The sequence below is a fragment of the Zingiber officinale genome, chromosome 4A (assembly GCF_018446385.1).
Source record: "Zingiber officinale cultivar Zhangliang chromosome 4A, Zo_v1.1, whole genome shotgun sequence".
NCBI classification, from domain to species: domain Eukaryota; kingdom Viridiplantae; phylum Streptophyta; class Magnoliopsida; order Zingiberales; family Zingiberaceae; genus Zingiber; species Zingiber officinale.
Genome location: NC_055992.1, coordinates 115758512 through 115784471, shown reverse-complemented (window position 1 = coordinate 115784471; position 25960 = coordinate 115758512). Strand labels below are relative to the sequence as shown.

The following is a 25960-nucleotide window of genomic DNA, read 5'->3' as shown; positions in this document are numbered from 1 at the left end:
TCGAGAGAAGACTCCGACTCAGGTTCGCCTCTCGATGCTTTGAGGGTGATGTTGTTCTTGGGCTCTTTCGTACCTGCGCATCATGATTCGTGCACTTTAAATGTGGAAAAGAATTCTTCTAATGTAATTTTTAAGTCTTTTGAAATATAAAAGACATCTACTAGTGACGTCCATTTTGAATTTTTAGGAAAGGAATTTAGTGCGTACCTTAGCGAATCTCGCTTACTTACCGTCACTCTGAGATTCGAAAGTCCGGTGATGATTTCTTTTATCCTTGAGTGCAGATGCGCAACTGTCTCGTCTTCTCCAAGTCGCAGGCTGGTGAGCTGGTTGCGGAGTAAATCCCGTTTTGCGAGCTTTGCTTCAGACGTTCTTTCGTGCAGCTCAAGAAACTTTTTCCAAAGTTCCTTCGCGGAGTCGTAGTTGCCGATTCGGTTGACTTCTTGTGGTGGAAGAACGGTTAGTAGATGATACTCTGCTTTGTCGTTTGCCACGTAGTCGGCCTGCTCCTTTTTCGTCCAGTGGTATTTCTCCTTACCTTCTAGTGCTATAAAACCAAATTCCATAATTAACATTAAATCAAAATCAGTTTTAAAAAATACCTGCATTCACTTTTTCCAGCTAGCGAATTCTCCTTCGAACTTTGGCGGGTAGATGCTTGGTCCGACCATTATTTTGTTGTTTCGTTCGACGATTAGTCTTCTTGAAGCGCCTTGGCTCTGATACCACTTTTTGGACCGTTGGGGCCGGCTAGAAGGGGGGTTGAATAGCCTGCAAAACTAAAAAGACAACCCTTCTTGACTTTTCAATATAATAACATTTGCATAAAATAAATAAGAAGAAAGTAAAACAAAAAAGAAGAGGCTCACAAAGATTTGACTTGGTTACAACCGGGGAGGTTGTTAATCCAAGGAAAGCATCGTACTAATTATCTCCTTCAAGCGGAGAAGCCTCTTACAATGATGGAGCCCAAAAAGAAAGAAGCTAAACTCTAAATGAAAGCTTACAAGTGTTGGAAATAAATTGCTTGAGTTGATGAAAAGCTTCTGGATTAAGCGTATATTTATAGTCTTGGTCGGGGCGCCCTGGGGAGAATAAAACTTTATCCCCAACGAAACGGATCGTGCTTGACGTGATTTGGTCAGAAAGCCACTTCCGGGCGCTCGGAATGGTTTCGGGCGCCTGGACGGTCTGGCGCCCGGAATGGATCCGGGCGCCCGTACCACTAAGTCAACCAAGTTGACTTTCTGGTCCGGGCCTTCTGCTCCGGTACTGCTCGCCTCGGTCCAGGTCTTCCGCTCCGGCTCCGCTTGCTTGGGTGATCTTTGTCATCCGGAATAGGGCTCACCCGAGCTCAACTTCCAGTCTTCTCGAGCAGGCTTCCGCTCCAGCTTCTCGTCCCTCGGAATCGTCGCGTGCTTCTTTCTCGTCCACCAGCGTACTCATCCGCAGTCTTCGTCCCTCGGTCGCACCCCGTGCCGACCTTCTCGCTAGCTGCGTCTCTTACTCCCCAAGCAGTCTTCCGCTTTGGCTTCTCGTCCCTCGGAACCACCGCACGCTTCCTTCTCGTCCGCCAATGTACTCTTCTGCAGCGTCTTGTCCCTCGGACGCACCACGTGTCGTCCTTCTCGCTAGCTGCGTCTTCCGCTTGACTACCTGTGCTCATAAGCTCCTACATACTTAGACACAAGGTTAAAGACACACAGGACCTAACTTAACTTGTTGATCATACCAAAACAACCTTAGGGTTCCAACAATCTCATGGTAGCTTCTTCTAGTTCTCTTGTGAAACTTATGTGGAATCATCAAATGGTACAATTATGGGATTAGAATCTCTACTGCACTAGAACACTCTTTGTTGATGATCCTTTGACAATTTCTAGGATTCCTCGAATAATGTGATATGTCACACTGGGTCCTCTTACTAATACTAGAGAATGTTGTATATATTATGACCGATAGCAGTTCTTATATTGTATGGACAATATTAAGTATATAAGCATTCAGGTTTTTTGCACAACTAAGATACAAATATTGTTTTTGGCAAATTTTCAGTTCATGGATAGAGGGAAATGTCCAAAGATAGGATATGAATCGAATTTCTCTACTTAATGAGAAAAAAAAAGTGTTCATCACAAAAGTATATGTGAAATCTCATCATAGGCATTTTGAGGAGAATGATACCTTATTTTAGCAGCTTCTTCCTCATCTTTGCATTCTTTGTATTTCATAGTTTCCTTCTCAAATCCAATAGTAGAGAACTGTTTTGCATATTCCTCTACGTCATGGCGAAGCTGCTTAATCTCAGATTGAATGTTAGTATCTGTCTGAATGGTGGTTAGAAAGTCTTGAGCTTTGTTCCACCTAATTCAAATTTCAGAAAGGGGAAAAACAGCAGTTTTAGTTTATTTTTTGACACATAAATGCAATCATGATAATCCATAAATTAAAAACCAATAGAAGAAAAGATAATGTAAACCTTTTGTTTCAGTCTTGATCTTCATTGCCAAATTCACAGCAGTGTCCAAAAATGTCAGCAACTTTGGCAATATCTTCTTCGATGAATCCTCTTGATGTAAGAGCGCCACTAAGGAGTTCCTCAAAATGAATAGAACAGGACATGTAAGAACTTAATCTCTAATGTATTTTTAAAGTTTAGCCGATATGAAGAATATGTCCCCATCCTGATGCCTCCAGGAATCATGGCAGAAACATCACCAGGTACAGTGGTCTTGTTAGCCGCAATGTGAACTAGTTCAAGCACCTTTTCAACTCTAGATCCATCAATTCCCTGTACATAGATTGAGAAACTTAGGACAACAATATTTTAATAGATCTTGGTGTTGGACTACCACCATTAGCATCTTTACAGAAGTAATCTAAATGAATCATTACAAAAATGACTGAAAATGATCCAGTACGTTTAACATATTTGGCCACGAGTTCGATGGGCATGAGAGTTTCCTGTTACCTTGTTCTTAAGATTGACCAATACCAAATGGTTCTTTGTTCCACCGGAAACAAGCTCATAGCCTTTTGAGACCAAACTCTGCAACACAAACCGTCTTTTAGCTTTAAATTGGTTTAGATGAACTGATTTAGAATTTAGAATTTACCTAACTTTTGGACCAAGGTGTGAACTTTTCTGTTTGTTTTTGAATAAAAAAGTAACATTGGAATTTTGAACTTATAAAGTAACCTGATTCTGTAAGTAGGTAAGCTTAAGGAATATCTGAGAACTTATACATGAACAGACAAATAAAGAATCGACAAAGGTAATAACAAACCATGCTTCAACGCCATGTTAATCTCAACTATTTGGGGTGTTCAATGAAATACTGATTTATACCTGAGCAAATCTTGCACAATTGCTGAGTACTTCCTCTTGATAGGCTTTGTACTCTGGGGTGGTGGCCTGCAGGTACTCAAATGAAAGAAGCTACGGATGATATATGATAACAAGTTACAGTATACTAAAATTCATCAGCAAGTAATACAACATATATGGACATTTATTTGTTTGTCTTCTTTCTTGGACACCAGTAATGCATGATCATTACAGTACTACCAATCCCAAACTGTCCATCTTCTTTCTTGGACATTTATTTTTTCAAGTGATAATCACAACAATTTGGCCTGGTCTTATGGACCAGCATAGCTAGAAGTGCAGCAATTTTTAAAGTATATGACTAAAATACTTATATCAACTACCTTTCTGTTTTCTTGTCCTATAAGGGGTTGAACAACTAAATTTACATTATTATGTTCTTCCCCATATCTTTCTATGGTCTCCTTGCATGACAAGGAAGCAAGGGACAAAAGAAGTTAGCAGAATAGGAATGGATTGACAAGGCATACCTGTTTGAGAGCAACAGCTAAACCAGCAATAGTGTGGTTTTGTGGACCACCTTGAAGTCCAGGGAAGACTGCTTGATTGTCTTGTCTTCAAAATCTTACAAAACCTTAAAAAATGGTAAACAGAACTCTTGTTAGTACCATCCTATGACAAGAAGGGTTCTAATGTTATCACAAAATTACAATCAGAAGTTGTTAAGAGCTCCCTAATAATGATAAAGTTTTTCAAATAACCTCTTCCACTTGTTTGTTGATGTCCTTCACTCCTTTCCGGAAGAATATCATGGCTCCACGTGGTCCACGGAGTGACTTATGAGTTGTAGTTGTAACAATATCTGCATACTCAAATGGGGATGGAATAACACCACCAGCAACAAGTCCACTTATATGAGCCATATCTGCCACAAGGATAGCTTTGTGTTTGTCACATACCTGTTTTACACCAAAAATATAGCAGATGCTAGGAAATAATCCTGATAAAAATCATAATGAAAATACCAAACTAAAAATGGGTAGAGTGGCTCGGTTAAGTGCCTGGAAATGAATCTACCTTCCTGATGCACGCATAGTCATAAAGACGAGCATAGACACTATCACCAGCGACAATTAATTTTGGCCTGAAGAGTGTAGAACTTTTCTCCAGCTGCGTAGAAAATCAAGGTCAGCCTGAGTGTGACAGTAAGTTTTTCATGCTAACACAAAACAATAAAAGAAACCATGACAAGGATGATCACAAATGAAATTGCGTTATTTATCTTGTAAAGTGAAATTTTTGGTCGTCGAAATATCAATATGTAATTACAATTCAAATAGAGATGGTATGACGGGATAGAAGAAGAGGGTTGACACTGATCTTGTGAAGTCTAGTATGACTAGCTAGGTCAAGGGCTGATAAAAAAGTGGTGGTTGATACTGTTGGGATGGAGATAGTAAGTACTATTGAGGCGGAAGTGGCAGGTACTATTAGGGTGGAGCTAACAAATAGAGATGAAGCGGGCAATATTGTTGAAGTGGAGGTACATAATGACACTCATTCGGGACCGTAATCGGTAGAGTTGTGGTTGTTGAGAAGACTACGTAGGTGGGGGATTTTGTTGTTGGTATTGTTGAGATCTCTATGTGTTGTGCCAAAAGAATATGCGTACATATTGTACGATCGTAAATACGGTAGAAGGGGTGAATAACGTTCGTCAAAAATTACGAGTTAAAATGAGTTACACAACGAAAAAGGGAAACAAAAAGACAACGTTAACAATGTCAATTTTTACTTGGTTCGGAGCTTGTGACGACTTCTACTCCAAGGCTCATGATCGTCGATCGTTTTCGTTAGGCAATCACTATCAGTTCGTAAAAGGATTACAATAATTGAGTATTAGAACTGAAAATAAAATTAGTTACCAACAAATAGAAAGGAAAATGAAGTCTTTGTTCCTCGAACTTCAGAGCAGTCTTTTGATGTCATCGGAGCATTTTCGAAACAACACTTTGTTAGGACCAAAAGTAGCTAGAGGGGGGGTGAATAGCTCGTCGCGTGCTCGTTGCTCAGTGTTGCTTGTTTCTTCAAGAATGCGCAGCGGAAAATACATAAACAAACACAAACACGCTAACACTAGGAGTTTACTTGGTATCCACCTCCAACGGAGATGACTAATCCAAGGATCCACACCACGCACGCACCCTCCACTATGAAAACACTCCTTTTTGATAACTACCGAGGGCGGAGAAGCCCTACAAGACTCTCAGTACAAGAAGAAGAAAGGGTAGTAAAGAATAAGCAAAAGCTTACAAGAAATGCAGTAAAAACCCTAGCTTCTTCTTCTTCTCGTTGCAACTCGCCTCTTGACTTGGATAAACCTCCAAGAACCTTCAAGAACTGGCGGTGAGGAGCTTAGAGAGTGCTGGGGAGGAGCTGTGTTGAATCTGGAATGAATCGGTGAAGTACTGCCGAAGGAATCGCACGCCAATAGCTATAAACGGCGCCAACGGTCGAATCCCAATCGATTGGATTGCTCCCAATCGATCGGGGAGGCTTTGGATCGATCCACGGATCGATCCAGAGCGCCTCTGTGCTCTGGAAACATGCCTGGATCGATCCACGGATCGATCCAGCGCTTATCGCGCAAAGCAGCAGCGTCCCAATCGATCCACTGATCGATTGGGACCTCTGGATCGATCCACGGATCGATCCAGAGGATTTCTGCTCACTGGGAACTGTCTGGATCGATCCACTGATCGATCCAGAGATCGGTGGATCGATCCAGATCTTCTGGATCGATCCACGATCGATCAAACCTGCTGGATCAATCCACGGATCAATCCAAACCTGCTGGATCAATCCACGGATCAATCCAAACCTGCTGGATCAATCCATGGATCAATCCAGATCTTGGTTTTTGCCCAAAACCAAGTCCAAAGCCCCCTAAACCAACATCTAGTCAACCATGACTTGTTGGTACATAAGACCTAGCATCCGGTCACCCTTGACCAGCTAGGACTCTCTCACCAAGTGTCTGGTCAATCCCTTTGACCCACTTGGACTTTTCTCTTCTTGCCAAGTATCCGGTCAGTCCCTCTGACCTACTTGGACTTTTCTTTCTCGTGCCAAGTATCCGGTCAATCCCTTTGACCTACTTGGACTCTCACCAGATGTCTGGTCAACCTTGACCCATCTGGATTTCTCTTGCCTGGCTTCACTCACCAGGACTTTTCCAATTGCCTAGCTTCACTCACTAGGTCTTTCACCTGGCTTCACTCACCAGGATTTTCCTCCTGCCTAGCTTCACTCACTAGGACTTCCCAATTGCCTAGCTTCACTCACTAGGTCTTTCACCTGGCTTCACTCACCAGGATTTTCCTCCTGCCTAGCTTCACTCACTAGGACTTCCCAGTCAAGTATCCGGTCATCCTTGACCTACTTGACTCTTCTTCAATCAACCTTGCATTGTCAAACATCGAAACTCAAACCAAGACTCAAGCTTGGTCAACCAGGTCAACCTTGACCTGAGGGATGTTGCACCAACAATCTCCCCCTTTTTGATGTTTGACAATTCCAACACTATCACTTACAATACCACATGTAAGTTAGGATAATCCCATAGCCTAAACCTTCTTCATGCCACTAGGTAATGAATACATAAGTTAAGCCCTTCATTCTCCCCCCAAGAGGGCAAACTCCCTCTAGGTAATGAAAGCCTAACTTACTCCCATTCACAGGTCCTTTCATTCTCCCCCTATTGGCACACATCAACCCATCTTTGGGCACACATCAACCCATGCCCCAATTTTGGGTACACATCAACAAATCCATTTGTTGACGACTCTCCCCTTGAAGAGTTGCTCATCGTTGTTCACAACATCACTCGTTGTGATCAACACGATAATGAAGGTCCCATACCCTTCATTTATCCTTAACTTCTCCCTCAATGTAGACAAATACCCAACCTTGAGCATTTTCTAACCACTTGAGTTTCCACTTGAAATAATGAGGATATCCACTCCCCATTTCAAGTTCAAAAGCTCATACATGAGTATTTTCTTTAAAGAAGGTTAACCACCTTCCAAGGTTCATGAAAAATAATTTTTCATGTCTTTAAAGAGTCCCTCCCCCTAAAGACATGGTGGTAACTTCTGTCATTGCACCAACAATGATTTGGAATCCTAAACCTTTAGGAAACCCAAATTTAGAAGTTTTGAGGTTCAAATACTCAAAATTTGAAACAAACCTCAACCTAAACTTCAATGAAGCCTTCCTTAACCAATCCATCCTTGTTTTCACATGAAAACACCCTTTGTATATATACAAATGTATTTTAAGGGTTTGGAATGGTTACCTAGACTCAAAGAGGTTCAAAGATGCTGCAATCAGGCCTTCCCAGCCAAAATCAGCAACTTGGATCGATTGGAGTGGGGTTCCAATCGATTGAACCTTTCTGAATCGATCCACTGATCGATTCAGACTACCTGGATCGATCGGCTGATCGATCCAGCGAGCTCGCGGGAGATTGCCTTTGAATCGATCCACGGATCGATTCAGGCACTCCAATCGATCCATGGATCGATCGGAGCTCTGATAGTTGCTGAAATTCCATTTCAGTCAACTTCAGAAACCCCTAGAAAATTCTACAAAAATCCAAAAATCATGAAATTTCGTGTAGACATTATTTAGGGCATACTTAATCATGGAAAAATAGTTTTCTATGAAAATACATCATATTTTCAAAGATTGACACAAGCTTGAAAACTTGCTAAAACTTTAGCGCTTTCTTCAGGTTTGTGTCTAACTATTCAATGGTGATTACTATCAAAAGATAGCCTTCACCATGGTTTTCCAAACACATTTTTAAAAACATTTTCAAAACCAATATCCCTTTATGTTCCTTGGGCATAATGCACATGACTTGTACATTAGCTTTCCCAATGATGGGAAAACACATAACTATGTGTTTTGATGAACCTAAAAACTCAAAAGAATGCACTAAATCAACATCTTGAGCTTTGTTCATCATCCTAACATCTCACTTGTATCTAATGTGCACTAAAACACATACAAGTCACCTTATAGTCTTTGTGAGATGTAGATTTTGGTTTTGCCCTAATCTAGGGATCATGCATATCTATCTAGGCATTTTAGAGATATTAGACATCCACCTAAGATGTCACTTGTTAATAAGTGTTGTTAAATATCATTTGTCCTTAATTACAAGGAATTAAACTAATGCATGATAATGTTATGGCATCCATCAAAATAAAATAACTTTCAAAAGAAAGATTCCTATAACTACATGATGTATGAATGTCATGACATGTGATGGGCAAACAATCATGGCAAGATTTAGCATAAATAAAATATACCTAGATTAACTATCTAAGTATCCTTAAAATCTTAGCTAAACTTACAACTTAAACCTAGATTGCCCTAAAGTGCTTCAAGAAAATGCCAAAACCTAAATTGGCATTTCTAATTCCCTTAATTAATGTATGCCAATTGAAAATAAGCATATCCTCAAATGTTGGCATATTTCATTTTTCCACAAGAGTAGCACCTTTTAAATTAAGGCCCGGATCGCCTTAAATTTCCTAAGAACATACCAAAATCCCAACTTGGTAGTTCTTATGAATTTCCCAATATGTGTCATTTAAGATTAAAATCAATTCTTCCACCATTAGGCACATTTTACTCTTTCAAGGAGTAAATAATAATTCCATTTCATTTTCAAAGGTTAACAAAACCTTGAAAATGCTCCTTGAGTGTCAATTTCCTCAAAGTTGGGTTAACTACCCTTCTAATTGGAGTTGACACTCTCTAACCCATCTATGGGGTAGAGAAGATGCTCCTAGGAACCCAACACCTATTGGTGCTCCTTGGATGCTCTAGGTATTCACTAGGGATAACTTCCCTAGATACCTTCCTAGTGACCTTGTTTGGCTTCTTGGAAGCCTTGGTCACACTTTCTAGGTCAACTCTAGGGATAGCCTCCCTTGTGACCTTGTTTGTAACTTTCTTAGACTTCTTAGAAGCCTTAGTCACATTTATTGCAAAAATACTCTTAGGAATGACTTCCTTAGTATTTTTGGCTTGACCACTAGACCTAGGGTTTGTTCCATAACTATATGGAACTCTATGGTAAGAGGGCACATCCTTCTTAGCCTTTGGCTTGTATCCCAAACCTCTATGGCCATTGGATGTCTTTTGTACCCCTAAACCTAAGTTATGCTCATTTTGCCCTAATAGGATATTTTCCATCCTTTTTAGGGTCTTTTCCATTTTATCAAGTCTTGACCTCAAGACTTGATTTTTCATCACTAAGTCCTTAGTTTTTGGTTTTCCATTAAGTTCATGAGCATTTTTGTTTCTAGGCTTGTAGCTACAATCCTTAGAGTTCTTGCCTAGACTTTTACCTACATTCCTAGCCTTAGGTGTAGTAGTTTTAGCATGAAAAGCTATATGTTTTTCTTTAACGCTATCATGCTTTCTATTTTCATGGTAAATAGCATTAAAATGATATAAGTTAGAACTATCATGCTTTTTACCATAATGTAAAGGGATAGGCTCAATGAATGTTACCTTCTTCTTTACCTTAGAGGCTCCCCCTTGACTAGAGCTTCCTCCATGAGCCTTGAACACCTTCTTCCCCTTAGGGCATTGACTTCGGTAATGCCCCTTTTGATTGCAAGAGAAGCACACAATGTGCTCCTTGCTCTTCTTTGTCCTGGGGGTGGTCTCCTTGGGCTTCTCCTTGCCCTTTTGTGAGACTTGGCCCTTCTTCTTGGCCAATTTAGGGCACTTGCTCTTGTAGTGCCCATGTTCCCTACATTCAAAGCATATAATATGATTTTTATTATTAATTGAAATGTTTATACCTTTGCTTGTAGGGGTGACATCTTCTCCTTTTGATCCGGAGGTAGAAGCTTCCTCTTGATCCGAAGATATTCCTCCATTCGATTTTGCTTGACTTGCGGAGGTGGAAGCTTCTTTATCCTCATCTTCTCTTGACCCGGATGTGGAGAATTCTTCTTGCTCTTGCTCCGGTGTCAATGAAGATTGCTCCCCCTCAATCCTAGAGGTGGAGGCTTCACCTTCTTCTTCATCCTCTTGTACATGAAACAAGGAATATGCTCCTTCCTTGCTCTTTTGATTGCACTCCTTTGAGGATGAAGCTTCTTGGACTTCCTCTTCTTCGGAAGTTGAGCATCTCTCAACTTCGGAGTCCTCCTCTTGATCTTGCTCCAATGAGTCACCCTCTTTGGATTCCTCTTGATTCGGTACAGTGGAGGGTTCTTCATGGATTGTTGCCAATTTGCTCCAAAACTCCTTGGCATCGTTGAATTCTCCGATTTGAGCCAAAATGTGGCTAGGAAAAAAAGTTGACCAAAAGCTTGGTCACTTTATCATTTGCCTCGCTCCTTTTAATTTGCTCCAAGCTCCATTTGCTTTTCTTGAGAAGCTTGCCCTTGGAGTTTGTTGGAGCCTTGAAACCTTCCATTAGAGCAAACCATTGCTCTATCTCCATCATAAGAAAATTTTCGATTCTTGATTTCCAAGAATCGAAGCTTGTGGATGTGTACGGTGGAGCCACCCTTGTGTCAAATCCAAGTCCATCTTGGAATTGCATCTTGAAGTTGAGCTTCTTGAAATCTTTGACTTTTGATGAATTTGCTTCAACTTCTTCACCCTCTAGCTTTGCTTGTTTTGTTTTTCCCTTTCCGGCGATGATTCCGGTGAAGAGCGACCTCGCTCTGATACCACTTGTTAGGACCAAAAGTAGCTAGAGGGGGGGTGAATAGCTCGTCGCGTGCTCGTTGCTCGGTGTTGCTTGTTTCTTCAAGAATGCGCAGCGGAAAATACATAAACAAACACAAACACGCTAACACTAGGAGTTTACTTGGTATCCACCTCCAACGGAGATGACTAATCCAAGGATCCACACCACGCACGCACCCTCCACTATGAAAACACTCCTTTTCGATAACTACCGAGGGCGGAGAAGCCCTACAAGACTCTCAGTACAAGAAGAAGAAAGGGTAGTAAAGAATAAGCAAAAGCTTACAAGAAATGCAGTAAAAACCCTAGCTTCTTCTTCTTCTCGTTGCAACTCGCATCTTGACTTGGATGAACCTCCAAGAACCTTCAAGAACTGGCGGTGAGGAGCTTAGAGAGTGCTGGGGAGGAGCTGTGTTGAATCTGGAATGAATCGGTGAAGTACTGCCGAAGGAATCGCACGCCAATAGCTATAAACGGCGCCAACGGTCGAATCCCAATCGATTGGATTGCTCCCAATCGATCGGGGAGGCTTTGGATCGATCCAGAGCGCCTCTGTGCTCTGGAAACATGCTTGGATCGATCCACGGATCGATCCAGCGCTTATCGCGCAAAGCAGCAGCGTCCCAATCGATCCACTGATCGATTGGGACCTCTGGATCGATCCACGGATCGATCCAGAAGGGTTCTGTTCGCGGGGACTCACCGGATCGATCGGCGGATCGATCCAAATCTTCTGGATCGATCCACTGATCGATCCAGATCTGCTGGATCGATCCACTGATCGATCCAGATCTGCTGGATCGATCCACGGATCGATCCAAACATGCTGGATCAATCCACGGATCAATCCAAACCTGCTGGATCAATCCACGGATCAATCCAAACCTGCTGGATCAATCCATGGATTGATGGTTTTTGCCCAAAACCAAGTCCAAAGTCCCCTAAACCAACATCTAGTCAACCATGACTTGTTGGTACATAAGACCTAGCATCCAGTCACCCTTGACCAGCTAGGACTCTCTCACCAAGTGTCTGGTCAATCCCTTTGACCCACTTGGACTTTTCTCTTCTTGCCAAGTATCCGGTCAGTCCCTTTGACCTACTTGGACTTTTCTTTCTCGTGCCAAGTATCCGGTCAATCCCTTTGACCTACTTGGACTCTCACCAGATGTCTGATCAACCTTGACCCATCTGGATTTCTCTTGCCTGGCTTCACTCACCAGGACTTTTCCAATTGCCTAGCTTCACTCACTAGGTCTTTCACCTGACTTCACTCACCAGGATTTTCCTCCTGCCTAGCTTCACTCACTATGACTTCCCAATTGCCTAGCTTCACTCACTAGGTCTTTCACCTGGCTTCACTCACCAGGATTTTCCTCCTGCCTAGCTTCACTCACTAGGACTTCCCAGTCAAGTATCCGGTCATCCTTGACCTACTTGACTCTTCTTCAATCAACCTTGCATTGTCAAACATCGAAACCCAAACCAAGACTCAAGCTTGGTCAACCAGGTCAACCTTGACCTGAGGGATGTTGCACCAACACACTTGAATATAAAAGTTGTAGTCAATGTTACTCTGAAGTTACTAGTCAAAGGCCCTTATATAGGCCCATTATGAGCGCCTGACACTACAAAAAAAAATACCCATATAGGGATGGGTTTTTTTTACTTTTAAGAGCAACTTTCAACCACTCCTACACTTTTACTAACAGTTTAAAAACCGTTCCTCTTGTCGTCGTCTCTATATCCTATCGAAGCGGTTTTCGTAACCTTGGTAAAAATTAAAAAACCGCTCCTATTATACTTTATAGGTATGGTTTGAAACCGATCTAAAACTCTTTAAGTGTTAGAATGGTTTTAAACTGTTGGCTCTTAACCGGGTCAATAGGTCAAGTGCCCATTGACTCTATTTTTATTTTTATTTTCTTTTAAAGTTGGCAAAAAATTAGTTATTACTGGGATTCGAACCTAGGTCTCCTAAATTGTAACCTAATATCCTAACCAGCTAGACTGCAGCTATTAATGTTTTTATGTGTTAGTTAATTATTTAATAACTAGTCAATAATTTCTTTTGTTATATTGTTATTCTTAGTAATTAGGAGAAGATTAAGAGACATATTTATTCATTTATTTATTAATTTATAATCGCTTATATGCTAGTTAATTATTAAATAATTAATTAATATTTTTCTTTTAATATATGTTTATTTTTAATAAGTCCAACAATGTCAGGTTTAGTAAACGATTTTGATTACCTATGTGAATATGAGACTAAGAAGGTCGGTTTTAGTTGATGCTGAAAAGTAGAAAAGAAAAAATGTAGGTTAGCTTTACTTGTTATTAGATGCTAATAAAAGTAAAAATTTAAGAGAAAAAAATAATAAGGTTAATATGTTTTAAAAATAATGGTTCTATATAAATAATAATAATATTTAATAATATTCTGATCATAAATAATCTAATATTATTTTTAAATTTTTAAATAAATAATTTTTAATAAATGTCATTATAAAATATTTATAAAAAATATCAAAGTTATATTTTAGTAGTACGAATTGGAGGATGGATAAAATCGAATAAAGAAAGAGAAAGATTTTTCATAGCGAGATTTAGGATTTTGGAGTTGAATAGAGGAAGAAGAAAAGTTTTTGACGTGAGATCTAGGTTTGGAGTTGAATAGAAAAAGAGGAAAGATTTTTGACATGAGATTTAGAATTTCGAAGATAGGTAGAGGAAGATGAAGGTGTGGAGGTTGTGTGCGATGCCGTGAATGAAAGTTATGTGTTTAGGGGAAAAATATTAAGGACAAAAATTTAAGGAAAATACATATAAGAAAATATATGAAAAGAAAGAAAATTGGTATATATAAAATTAAGAATTTTCTTTTAACAAAAATAAAAATAAGAAAAGAATGAAAACCGATATAAATAAAATTAAGATTTTAAAAGTTATTTAAAGAATAATTTGTTTGACTAATAAATATTTATATTAAATAAATAAATTTAAATTTGAGATGTATAAAATAAAATTACATTAAGTAAATTGTACACTTTAATTGTTATTTTTTTTAAAAAAAATATTGATCAATTTTAACTTCGATAAGAGTGGTTTACAGAATGACTGCTAAAAGTATATTGTTTGATAACTGTTATTAGAAATTAGAGCAATAGAAATAATTAGTAGCGGCGTTTAACATAGAACCGCTGCTAAATGTACCCAATATCAGTAGTTTCAAGATTGCTTTTAATAGATGAATCATTAAGAGTGGTTTCAACAGCGATTTATTCAAATCGGTGTTAGAACTATTCAACAAGAGTGGTTGCAAAACCGTTCTAAAAAGGTAAGACATTATAAATAATTTAGTTCAAACTGTTTCTATTGTTTGATTTTTAAGAGTGGTGTTAAAATTGCTCCTAATAAACCGCTCCTATACGGGTAATTTTTTTTAGTGTGGAACCACTCTGGGCGTCTGGATCATGCTGACGTGGCTCAACCAGTCGATGGACTCCAACTCAGCTCCTGGATAAGTTTACTAGTCTAGGCGCTTATACCAACTCCGAGTACCCGGACCGCCCGGGTGCCTGCAGCACCTATCTGGGTAAGCTGGTCCAGGCGCCTAGATTAGCTTCCGATGCCCGGACTCCCTTTTTTCAACAGATTCTTCCCTGCAAAAAGGATTAGTCCAGACAACAAAAAATACATTTATCATGTAAAATAGAGTTAGCGCAACATTAATAAAATAGGAGTAGCAATTAGATCCTATCTCCCTGAGACTAGGATCTAGTAAAAGTCTCAACTTATGTTTCCCAAATAGACCTAAGTTGGACCGATGCCTACAGTTCCCTCAATCGGGAACAGGTCCTCACTGGATCTTTCCTCCAGTTGCTTACCTCTACTTACCAACTGCAGTCACTTGACTTGCCTTTAACTCACTAGGTTTTCCCACTAGTTGTCAGGTCCCGCAGACCCAACTGTATTTCAGCTGGTTGTCAAGTCCTAGGGACGCAACTGAACTTTCGTTAAATATCGGGTCCTGCGGACCTATCTGAACTTCGTACCAGCTATCGGGTCCCGAGGACCTAGCTGAATTTCAACCTAGTGTCAGGTCCTTTAGACCAGTCAACTCCTGGACACTTGGTAGAAAGGTCAGACAAACAACACATCTAACTTTAACCTATTTGTTATACATCAAAACCTAATTATTAGTATAACTTGCACCAACAAATATTTCCATAATAACATGATATTGTCCATTTTAGGCCTAAGCCCTCATGACTTTACTCTTGGGTTCTACCCAAAAGGTCTCATGCTATTATAGATATCATACATCTTTTTAAACTCATGATTTTTTCCATATTATTTCTAATGTAGGACTTTAATTAAATCCTCAATAATCCTCCTCTCAAAAGAAGGATCATCATTACTCTCAAGTGTTGGGACCGAAATGTAGCTAGATAGGGGGGGATGAATAGCTCGTCGCGTGCTCGTGGTCGGCGTTGCTTGTTTCTTCAAGGATGTGTAACGGAAATAACCAAGAAACAACTACAACAACGCTAACAAATGGATTTTACTTGGTATCCACCTCACAAGAGGTGACTAGTCCAAGGATCCACGCACACACAAACACCTCCACTAATAAACACTCCTTTTCGGTAACTACCGAAGGTGGAGAAGCCCTACAAGACTCTCAATACAGAAAGAAAGGAAAGGGAACAAAAGTATAAGCAAAGCTTACAATAAATACAAGAAACCCTAACCCTAGCTTTCTTCTTCTTGCTTTTGATCTGCCTCTTGACTTGGAAGAGCCTCAAAGAACCTTCAAGAACTGGTGATCTAGAGCTTAGAGAGAGCTGTGGAGTTGCTGTCGAGGATCTTCAGTGAACAGTGCAACGTCTGCCGAAGGAGTCGAACGCCTGCAGCTAAATACGACGCCAACGGTCGGATCTCGATCGATTGGATTGCTCCCAATCGATCGGGGAGGCTTTGGATCGATCAGTGGATTGATCCAGAGTGCCTATGTGCTCTGGGAGTTTTCCTGGATCGATCGGCTGATCGATCCAGGGCTTATCGCGACAAATCGCAGCTTCCCAATCGATCCATTGATCGATTGGGACCTCTGGATCGATCCACTGATCTATCCAGCAGGCTTTTGTGCGCTCGCGACTGCCTCCCAATCGATCCACTGATTGATTGGGGCGAAGGCTTCTCGCGGGGACTCCCCAATTTATCGGCCGATCGATTTGGCTCCAACCAATCGATCAGATGATCGATCCAGCTGCTGGTTTTTACCCAAAACCAAGTCCCAAGCCCCTAAACCAACATCCGGTCAATCCCTTTGACCTACTTGGACTTTCACCATATGTCTGGTCAACCTTGACCCATCTGGATTTCCCCGTGCCGGGCTTCACTCACCAGGACTTCCCTTCTACCTAGTTTCACTCACTAGGATTTCTCTTCTGCCTGGCTTCACTCACCAAGACTTTCTCCTAACTTCAGTCACTAGGATTTTCCTTTGCCTAGCTTCACTCACTAGGACTTTCACCTGGCTTCACTCACCAAGTCTTTCACCTAGCTTCACTCGTTAGGATTTCTCTTCTGCCTAACATCCCAGTTAGGTCTTCTCAGTCAAGTATCTGGTCAACCTTGACTTACTTGACTCTTCTTCAACCAACCTGATCAGACCCTGATCAGAGGGGAATTGCACCAAACAATCTCTCCAAATGAACAACTGCACCTGCACTTGTCCATATCACCGAAGTCTTTGTATTGTCAAACATTGAAACCCAAACCAAGACTCAAGCTTGGTCAACCAGGTCAACCTTGACCTGAGGGATATTACACCAACAATCTCCCCCTTTTTGATGTTTAACAATACCTCATTAAGTTAGGCTAATTCCCATAGCCTCAACTTCCTTCATGCCACTAGGTAATGAAGGCATAAGTTAAACCCTACATTCTCCCACTAAGAAGGCAAACTCCCTCTTAGATAATGAAAGTCTAACTTAAACCCTACATTCTCCCCCTATTGGCACACATCAACAAATTCACTTGTTGAAAACTCTCCCGCTGAAGAGTTGCTCATCGTTGGTCACAACTTCACTCGTTGTGATCAACACGATAATGAAGGTCCCATACCCTTCATTATCAACCCTACATTCTCCCCAAATGTAGACAAATGCCCAACCTTGAGCACTTACAACTTAACCAATGAAAATATCCACTCTCCATTGTAATCCAATGCTCAACATTGAGCATTTTTACTAAAGAAGGTTAACCACCTTCCAAAGTTCATGAAAAATAGTTTTCATGTCTTTAAAGAGTACCTCCCCCTAAGTACATGGAGGAAACCCAAATTTAGAAGTTTTGAGGTTCAAAAGTTCAAAATTTGAATCAAACCTCAATCTAAACTTCAATTTAGTCTTTCTCAACCAATACATCCTTGTTTTCAACATGAAAACACCCTTTTTATGTATACAAATGTATTTTGAGGGGTTAGGAATGATTTTATAGACTAAACTTGGTTTGGAATGCTGAAATCAGGCTTTCCCAGCCAAAATCAGCTTCCTCAATCGATTGGAGTTGGGTTACAATCGATTGAACCATGTTGAATCGATCCACTGATCAATTCAGATAGTGTGGATCGATTGGTGGATCGATCCAGCGAGCTTCTGCTCGCGGGATTTGCCTTCTCAATCAATCTCCCGATCGATTGAGGCACTCCAATCGATCGGGTGATCGATTGGAGTTCTGATAGTTGCTGAAATTCCATTTCAGTCAACTTCAGAAACCCCTAGAAAATTCTATAAAATTCCAAAAGTCGTGAAAATTTGTGTAGACACTATTTAGGGTATACTTTATCATGAAAAAAAATAGTTTTCTATGAAAATACATCATATTTTCAAAGATTGACACAAACTTGAAAACTTGCAAAAGCTTTAGTGTTTTCTTCAAGTTTGTGTCTAACTATTCAATGGTGATTACTATCAAAAGATAGCTTTCACCAAGGTTTTCTAAAATTATTTTAAAAACATTTTCAAAATCAATATCCCACCATGTTCCTTGGGCTTAATGCACATGACTTGTACATTAGCTTTCCCAATGATGGGAAAACACATAACTATGTGTTTTAATGAACTTAAAACTCAAGGAAATGCACTAAATCATCATGTTGAGTTTTGTTCATCATCCTAACATCTCACTTGTATCTACTGTGCACAAAACACATACAAGTCATCTTATAGGTCTTTGTGAGATGTAAAATTTGGTTTTGCTCTAATCTAGAGATCATGCATATCTATCTAGGCATTTTATGGATATTTAACATCCACCTAGGATGTCACTTGTTGAAACCACCTGTTGATAAATATCATTTGTCCTTAATTTTAAGGAGATAAACATAATACATGATAATGTTATGACATACATCAAAAAGAAATAATTTTCAAAAGAAAATTTCCTATGACTACATGATGTATGTATGTCATGACCTGGTATTTTTGTGTTTTTCATCATAAGGTATGAATGCAAAAATAATCATGATGTCATGGCATATAATGGGCAAACAATCATGGCAAGGTTTAGCATAAATAATAATATACCTAGATTATCTATCTAAGTATCCTTAAGCACATAGCTAATCCTAAAACTTAAACCCTAGATTGCCCAATTTCCTCAAGAAAAATGCCAAAACCCAACTTGGCATTTCTTTAATTTCTTGAATTAATTATGCCAATTAAAAATTTAAAACATTCCTCAAATGTTGGTATATTTCATTTTTCCACAAGAGTAGCACTTCAAATTATGGCTTAGATTTGCCTTAAATTACTGAGAAAATACCAAAGTCCCAACTTGGTATTTCTTATGTTTTTCCAAATTGTGCCAATTAAGATTAAAATCAATATCTCCGGAATTAGGCACATTTTACTCTTCCAAAGAGTAAATGATAAATCTATTTCATTTTCAAAGGTTAATAATAACCTTGAAAATGCCCTTTAAGTGTCAATTTCTTCAAAGTTGGGTTAACTACCCTTCTTCTTAGAGTTGACACTCTCTAACCCATCTATGGGGTAGAGAAAATGCTCCTAGAAACCCAAAACCTATTGGTGCTCCTTGGATGCTCTAGGTATTCACTAGGGATAACTTCCCTAGATACCTTCCTAGTGACCTTGTTTGGCTTTTTAGAAGCCTTGATCACCTTTTCTAGGTCAACCCTAGGGATTGCTTCCCTTGTGAGCTTCTTTGTGACTTTCTTGGACTTCTTAGAAGTCTTAGTCACATTTGTTGCAAAAATACTCTTAGGAATGACCTCCCTAGTATTTTTAGCTTGACCACTAGACCTAGGGTTTGTCCCATAACTATATGGAACTCTATGGTAAGAAATTACATCATTCTTGGTTTTAGGTTTGTATCCCAAACCCTTATGACCATTGGATGACTTTGATACTTCTAGACTTAGGTTTTGACTCTTGGACCCTTGTGGCATATTTGTGATTTTTCTAAGAGTCCTCTCTAATTTGTCAAGTCTTGACCTCAAGACTTGATTTTCCTTCCATAATTCTTCAACCTTAGGTTTTTCACTAAAACCTTGATTTTTCTTCTTCTTAGGCAAATACCTAGAATCCTTAGGGTTCTTGCCTAAATTCCTATCTACCTTTCTAAACCTAGGTTGAGAGGTTTTAGCATGATAAGCTACATGATTTTCCTTAACTTTATCATGCCTCCTATTTTCATGGTAAATAACATTAAAATGATATAAGTTAGAACTAGCATACTTTTTACCATAATTCAAAGGGGTAGGCTCAATAAAAGTTACCTTTCTTTTTACCTTGGAGGCTCCCCCTTGAATTGAGCTTCCTCCTTGAGCCTTGACCACCTTCTTCCCCTTAGGGCATTGACTTCGGTAATGCCCTCTTTGTTGGCACAAGAAGCACATAATGTGCTCCTTGCTCTTCTTTGTTGTGGGGATGGTCTCCTTGGGCTTCTCCTTGCCCTTGGGTGCCACTTGGCCCTTCTTCTTGACCAAGTTGGGACACTTGCTCTTGTAGTGCCCATTCTCCCTACACTCAAAACATATAATATGATTTTTATTATTAATTGAGATATTTTTACCTTCACGTGTAGGGATGACACTTGGTCCTCCATGTGATATGGATGTATAGGCTTAATAAATCCTGGCGAGTGAAGCCAGGTGAAAACCATAGTGAATGAAGCTAGGTGAAAGTCCTGGTGAGTGAAGTCAGGCAGATGGAAAGTCCTGGTGAGTGAAGTCAGGTAGACGGAAAGCCCTAGTGAGTGAAGCTAGGCAGAATGAAAGACTTGGTGAGTGAAGCTAGGCACGTCAAGATCTAGGTGGGTCAAGGTTGATCAGACACCTGGTGTTGGGAAGCCCAAGTAGGTCAAATGATTTATTAGATACTTAGTACGAGAAAATCCAGATGGGCCAAGGTTGATCGGACATCTGGTGGAAGTCCAAGTGAGTCATGGAAGACCGGACACTTGGCACAAGACGGTAAGTCCAAGTGGGTCAAGGTTGAGTGGACACTTGGCACGAGGAGAAAAGTCCAAGTGGGTCAAAAGATTGACCAGACACTTAGTGAAGAAGTCCCAGTAGGTCAAAGTTGACCAAATGTTAGACAAAAGGAGTCCCAACAAGTCACAGTTGATCGGATGTTGGGTTTAGGAATCTTGGACTTGAGTTTAGGCAAGTTAAGGTTGGGGCAATCGATCAGCTGATCGATTGACCTAAGCCCAATCGATCGGCTGATCGATTGGGAGAGTGTTGCGACAAGCAACGACCCAATCGATTGGTCCATCAATTAGGAGCAATTGTCGCGAGTACAGAGCGCTGCTCAATCGATTAGCCGATCGATTGGGCAACGCCAATCGATTACCCGATCGATTGGAGTTGGGTTTCTCGCACAATTGCGAGAAAGCTTGAATCGATCAGCTGATCGATTCATGTCTTATTCCAGAGACCACAGAGGTGTTCTGAATCGATCAACTGGTTGATTCAAGTCTCCCCAATCGATTGGTCGATCGATTGAGATGTGACCGTTATGCAGGATGCAGGTTTTGGACAGTTGGGATCATGTTGATCTGATGTGGCAATCGATTGGGAGTAAGCCCAATTGATTGGGAGCCCTAGAAGTGCAAGGTATAAAGCTGTGGTGAGCCTTTGTCTGCGCAATTCTTCTTCTCCAGCTCACGTGATTTTCTCCGATACTCACCGCCAGTTCTTGGAAGCTCTTGGGGACAAGTGTTGCTACATTTCCAAGGTTCAAGAGGTGATCAACTACAACTAGGTCAAGCAAGAAAAGGTTTTTCCTTTGTGTACTTGTATTTTTCTTCTTGTGTTGTGTTTTGTGAGTCTTGTACGAGGTTTCTCCACCTCCGGTAGTTACCGAGAAGGAGTATTTTTCTTAGTGGAGAGCACTGTGTGTGTGGATCCTTGGATTAGTCACCTCATCTTGAAGTTGATATCAAATAAATCTACTTGTTAGCATTGTAAGTGTGTTTCGTGGTTCATTCCGCTGCATATCATCATCACGACACAAGACAATGAAGCACGACGAGCTATTCACCCCCCCCTCTAGCTACAAATCGACCCTAACAAAGGTGACTGGATACTCATGGGGGAGATCCTGGCAAGGTCAAGGTGACAAGATGCAGATGCTTGCGGGGAGGCCCGGAGCAGGTCAGAGCAACCGAATGTCCACGAGGAGGCCCAAAGCAGGTCAAAAGTGACTAGATGCAGATGCTTGCGGGAAGCCTAGAGCAAGTTAGGTTAACTGGATACTCACGGGGAGATCCGGGAGTAGGTCAGAATGATCGGATGCTCATGGAGAAATCCAAAATATGTCAAGAGTGACTGAATGCTAGCAGGAGAGCTAAACTATGAGAGTAATTATGGTCCTTCATTTAAGATAAGGATTGTTGGGGATTCAATAAAAGTCTCATATTGGAAAGATTTGGAAAAGATCATACGTTTAAAAGGATGTAAGATATCTCCATTAGTATGAGACTTTTTGGGTAGAGCTCAAGAGCAAAATCATAAGGGCTTAGGCTCAAAGTAGACAATATCATGTCATTGTGGAGATATGTAAACATCCTTCGATCACAACACTATGGACCTCTCTACTACCGAGGCTATGGAGGTCATGATGTACTTTGAGTTGCTAATACTATGAACCTCCTGCTTGATGTTGTGCTTTCAAAGTGTAATCTTTTTGCATATGTCCTGCAGTTTACAATAGAAACATATACTTTGATCTAGTGGACATTATGATGCTGCATGATTTGGTGCACCACATTGAAAACACTTTAGGGGTATCTGGCCCCTCTATGATGGGAGTGAAAGGATAGATCCCTGTGATATCTTAGTCACCTTTGTGACCGTGAAGACTCTATAGTTGTATCCTGACCATAGGGTGGATAACCTCAACTCTGCTATCTAGAGTGTGAGGTCTGCGAGGCATGTTGGCTAGCTTCCCTTTCTAGAAGACTTGTTGATGAGTCATCTCAATAAATATGGGTTGATCAAGTGTTTCCCGATAAGTAGGAAATGGGAATCCATACATTCTAATCTGAATATATGCTGCAAGCCCTTGTGTAAAGTGAAACATATGATCTGAATCCTGAGCTACCATATGTGAGCAAAACTCGGCAAGTGGACTAAATTTTGCACTATAGTCTAGCATGCTTTGGTCACCTTGCTTGAGATTCATGAATTCCTAGTGTTAAGAAATATAAAATGTCACAGGAAAATATTGTCTAACACCTCTCTTAATGATTTCCAAGAGATACTTGATCCCCAAAAATAGTCTTTTGCATAAACGGCTAACTCTATCTTCTGTGTGTATAAATAGAACATGTACCCAAAAGTACACTTATTGTCCTCCAACTATGTACGTGCCACCCAAGGATCGGTGCCTCCATGAAATAGTGTAAAATAATCATTTGCTAAACTAACAAGCAATGGAATATGAGCCTTTTCAATGAGAACAGATGTTGTGGGGATGGCTGGTCTGGCTACATGAGCTCAACAAGATGAGGTTACCCCTCTGTCTGACCATCAACTCCAATACTGAGACCAACTTAAGCTTCTAGTATCATCCCAAATGAGGATATATGGGCCCCATCCAAACCATGATCAACCCTCTACCTAGCAGAGGCACGTCGACGTGCACAACCACTACCTCAGCCACTACCCCCATTGCAACATAGTTGCGACTACGAGCACGAGTACTACCCCAATCATGACCATGAGCTCATGGCATTGCCTACAAAATCAAATAAAACTTTTCAACAATCAATCATAACAAAAAGATAGTTAAATCAATGAATGACTCTTAAATCCTATAGTTCAGAGATATAACTCAACTTGCATAAAAATTCTTTTGCTCGAGAATCACATAAGCAGAAAACAAATATTTCAAAATAAGATTGAAACCCATGAACATAAATTACAAATCGAACTCTAATACCAATAAAATTAGCATGCCCTAGAGTGTATTTCCAAGAACCCTACTCGATGATAATATAATAAAGGAAATCCTAAGAACTATATAAACTGAATAACTAGGAAATTCATCAAATTTATATATATCATATTCTTAGTAGATAACAAAACTATATAAATAAAACAACATATGAAATAAAACATAAATATAACAAAACAAAAGTAAAACAACCCAGGAATTAACACATCAAGATCTCTGAACAATTCTATGTAAGATCGAAACCAACTATAATATTAAAAAGATCCATGTGCCTACAAAACTAGAGGCTATGGAAAGCAAACAATAAGTTAAATAACTAAATGAGTAATTAAGAAATATGTACATAAATTTAATTTTATTTAAGAGGTCAATGAAGCACAATTTACTCTTAATTCTTCTTTAAGTTTTTAAATTGTACATAAATGCATGTATATTATGATCACTAGCATTTGTACGCTAGTATTAGAATTCATCTCCATATATTATCATTAATTAAAGATCAATTCTTAAATTTTATTATTTAATTAACAGGTATATAAGTCATCCATGGTATAATATCAACATGGGTAAATGTTATCAACAATAATGTAAATATGAAAAATCAACTAAAAGTGAACAATTGGGACTAATATCAACAGAGTATAATAATATCTAATTTTGATCCCCGTATGAACATATATGTGAATAGGAAGTAATATTATTAATTTACACTCTAATGATTTAATTGTTTTAAATCCTCATTTTACTATTTTAAATGTCATTTGATCCCCATAGAATTCTCATCCTCAACTACTTCCAACCATGACAATGATTTACTCTTGATCGCCCCTTAAGCTCTCGCATGAGTATGATCTTGTTCGGTTGGATTCACAATTGTGTAGGATGAGCGAAGCTAACCAAAGACAATCGAGTTGGCTTCCAATCTCCTGAAGGGCCTCCATGGGTGGACCTCTTGGGACTCAAGCCCTCGGTTGGAATCCTCTCCGACCTGCGTCCTGCAAAAACCTTCATTGATGCTGATAATGCTCGAAAATTTTCTTTTTACAAAACTGGAGAGTACCTTGTATTTGATATGAATCGGATCTAGATTGTGCGAACCTTTAATTCGATAAGGGTAGCTGTGTGAAGAAACCTCAGGAACCATGCGTCTAAATCCTGTCGCCGGCGGCAAGGCAGATTCGGTGCCTAGCGCACCGGCAGCGGGGGTGAATGTGCTCCTTGCATTGCCGCCTGAATTGTGGGCACCCTAAAATAAATATCTACTAGTGTTTTAATGAGACTCCAATAATGTCACTGTCGTTGTAGTATAGTAGTGAGTATAACCTGTCACGCGGGTGACCCGGGTTCGATCCCCAGCAACGGCGTTTTTAATTTAGCCTTTTTTTTTCCCCTTCCATTTGCTCTTTTTCGAAATTGAAATAATTAAGCCTTGTAAAATTATCCAAATAACTTGAAACAAATGTCGTTGTAGTATAGTGGTGAGTATTCCCGCCTGTCACGCGGGTGACCCGGGTTCGATCCCCGGCAACGGCGTTTTTTTGGAGTTATCCTTTTTCTGTATTTTTTTTTCCCTTCCACCTACTCTTTTTCGAAATTGCAGTAATTAAACATTCAGACAATATCCAACTCACCAAAGATATGTGTCGTTGTAGTATATTGGTGAGTATTCCCGCCTGTCACGCGGGTGACCCAGGTTCGATCCCCAGCAAATGCGTTTTTTTGGATTTATCCTTCTTCTGTATTTTTTTCCCCTTCCATTTGCTCTTTTTCGAAATTTCAGTAATTAAGCCTTGAGAAAAATATCCAACCCACAAAAAACAAATGTCGTTGTAGTATAGTGGTGAGTATTCCCTCCTGTCACGCAGGTGACCGGTTCGATCCCCGGCAACGGCGTTTTTTTGGATTTATCCTTTTTCTGTAATTTTTCCCCCCTTCCATTTGCTCTTTTTCGAATTTCAGTAATTAAGCCTTGAGTAAATATCCAACCCACCATAAACAATTGTCGTTGTAGTATAGTGGTGAGTATTCCCGCCTGTCACGCGGGTGACCCGGGTTCGATCCCCGGCAACGGCGATTTTTGTTTTTATCCTTTTTCTGTATTTTTTTTTTCCCCTTCCATTTGCTCTTTTTCGAAATTGCAGTAATTAAGTCTTGACTAAATATCCAACTCGCTATAAAGAAATGTCGTTGTAGTATAGTGGTGAGTATTCCCGCCTGTCACAGGGGTGACCCGGGTTCGATCCCCGGCAACGGCGTTTTTAATTTAGCCTTTTTTTTTCCCCTTCCATTTGTTCTTTTCCGAAATTGCACCAATTATTGCTCGTGCAACTGAGCCAACTAGACATGA

At 40.0% G+C, this 25960-nt stretch overlaps 2 non-coding genes and 1 pseudogene across 2 annotated transcripts; 2 read left to right on the top strand and 1 right to left on the bottom strand.

The window, feature by feature from the left end:
* Positions 1-2132: 2132 nt before the first annotated feature.
* Positions 2133-23328, bottom strand: LOC121972662 (annotated as a pseudogene).
* Positions 23329-25074: 1746 nt separating this feature from the next.
* Positions 25075-25146, top strand: TRNAD-GUC. The gene has a single exon. It is a non-coding gene; the product is annotated as a tRNA-Asp (tRNA).
* Positions 25147-25614: 468 nt separating this feature from the next.
* TRNAD-GUC lies at positions 25615-25686 on the top strand. Its single transcript has one exon. It is a non-coding gene; the product is annotated as a tRNA-Asp (tRNA).
* The last annotated feature ends 274 nt before the right edge of the window (positions 25687-25960 follow it).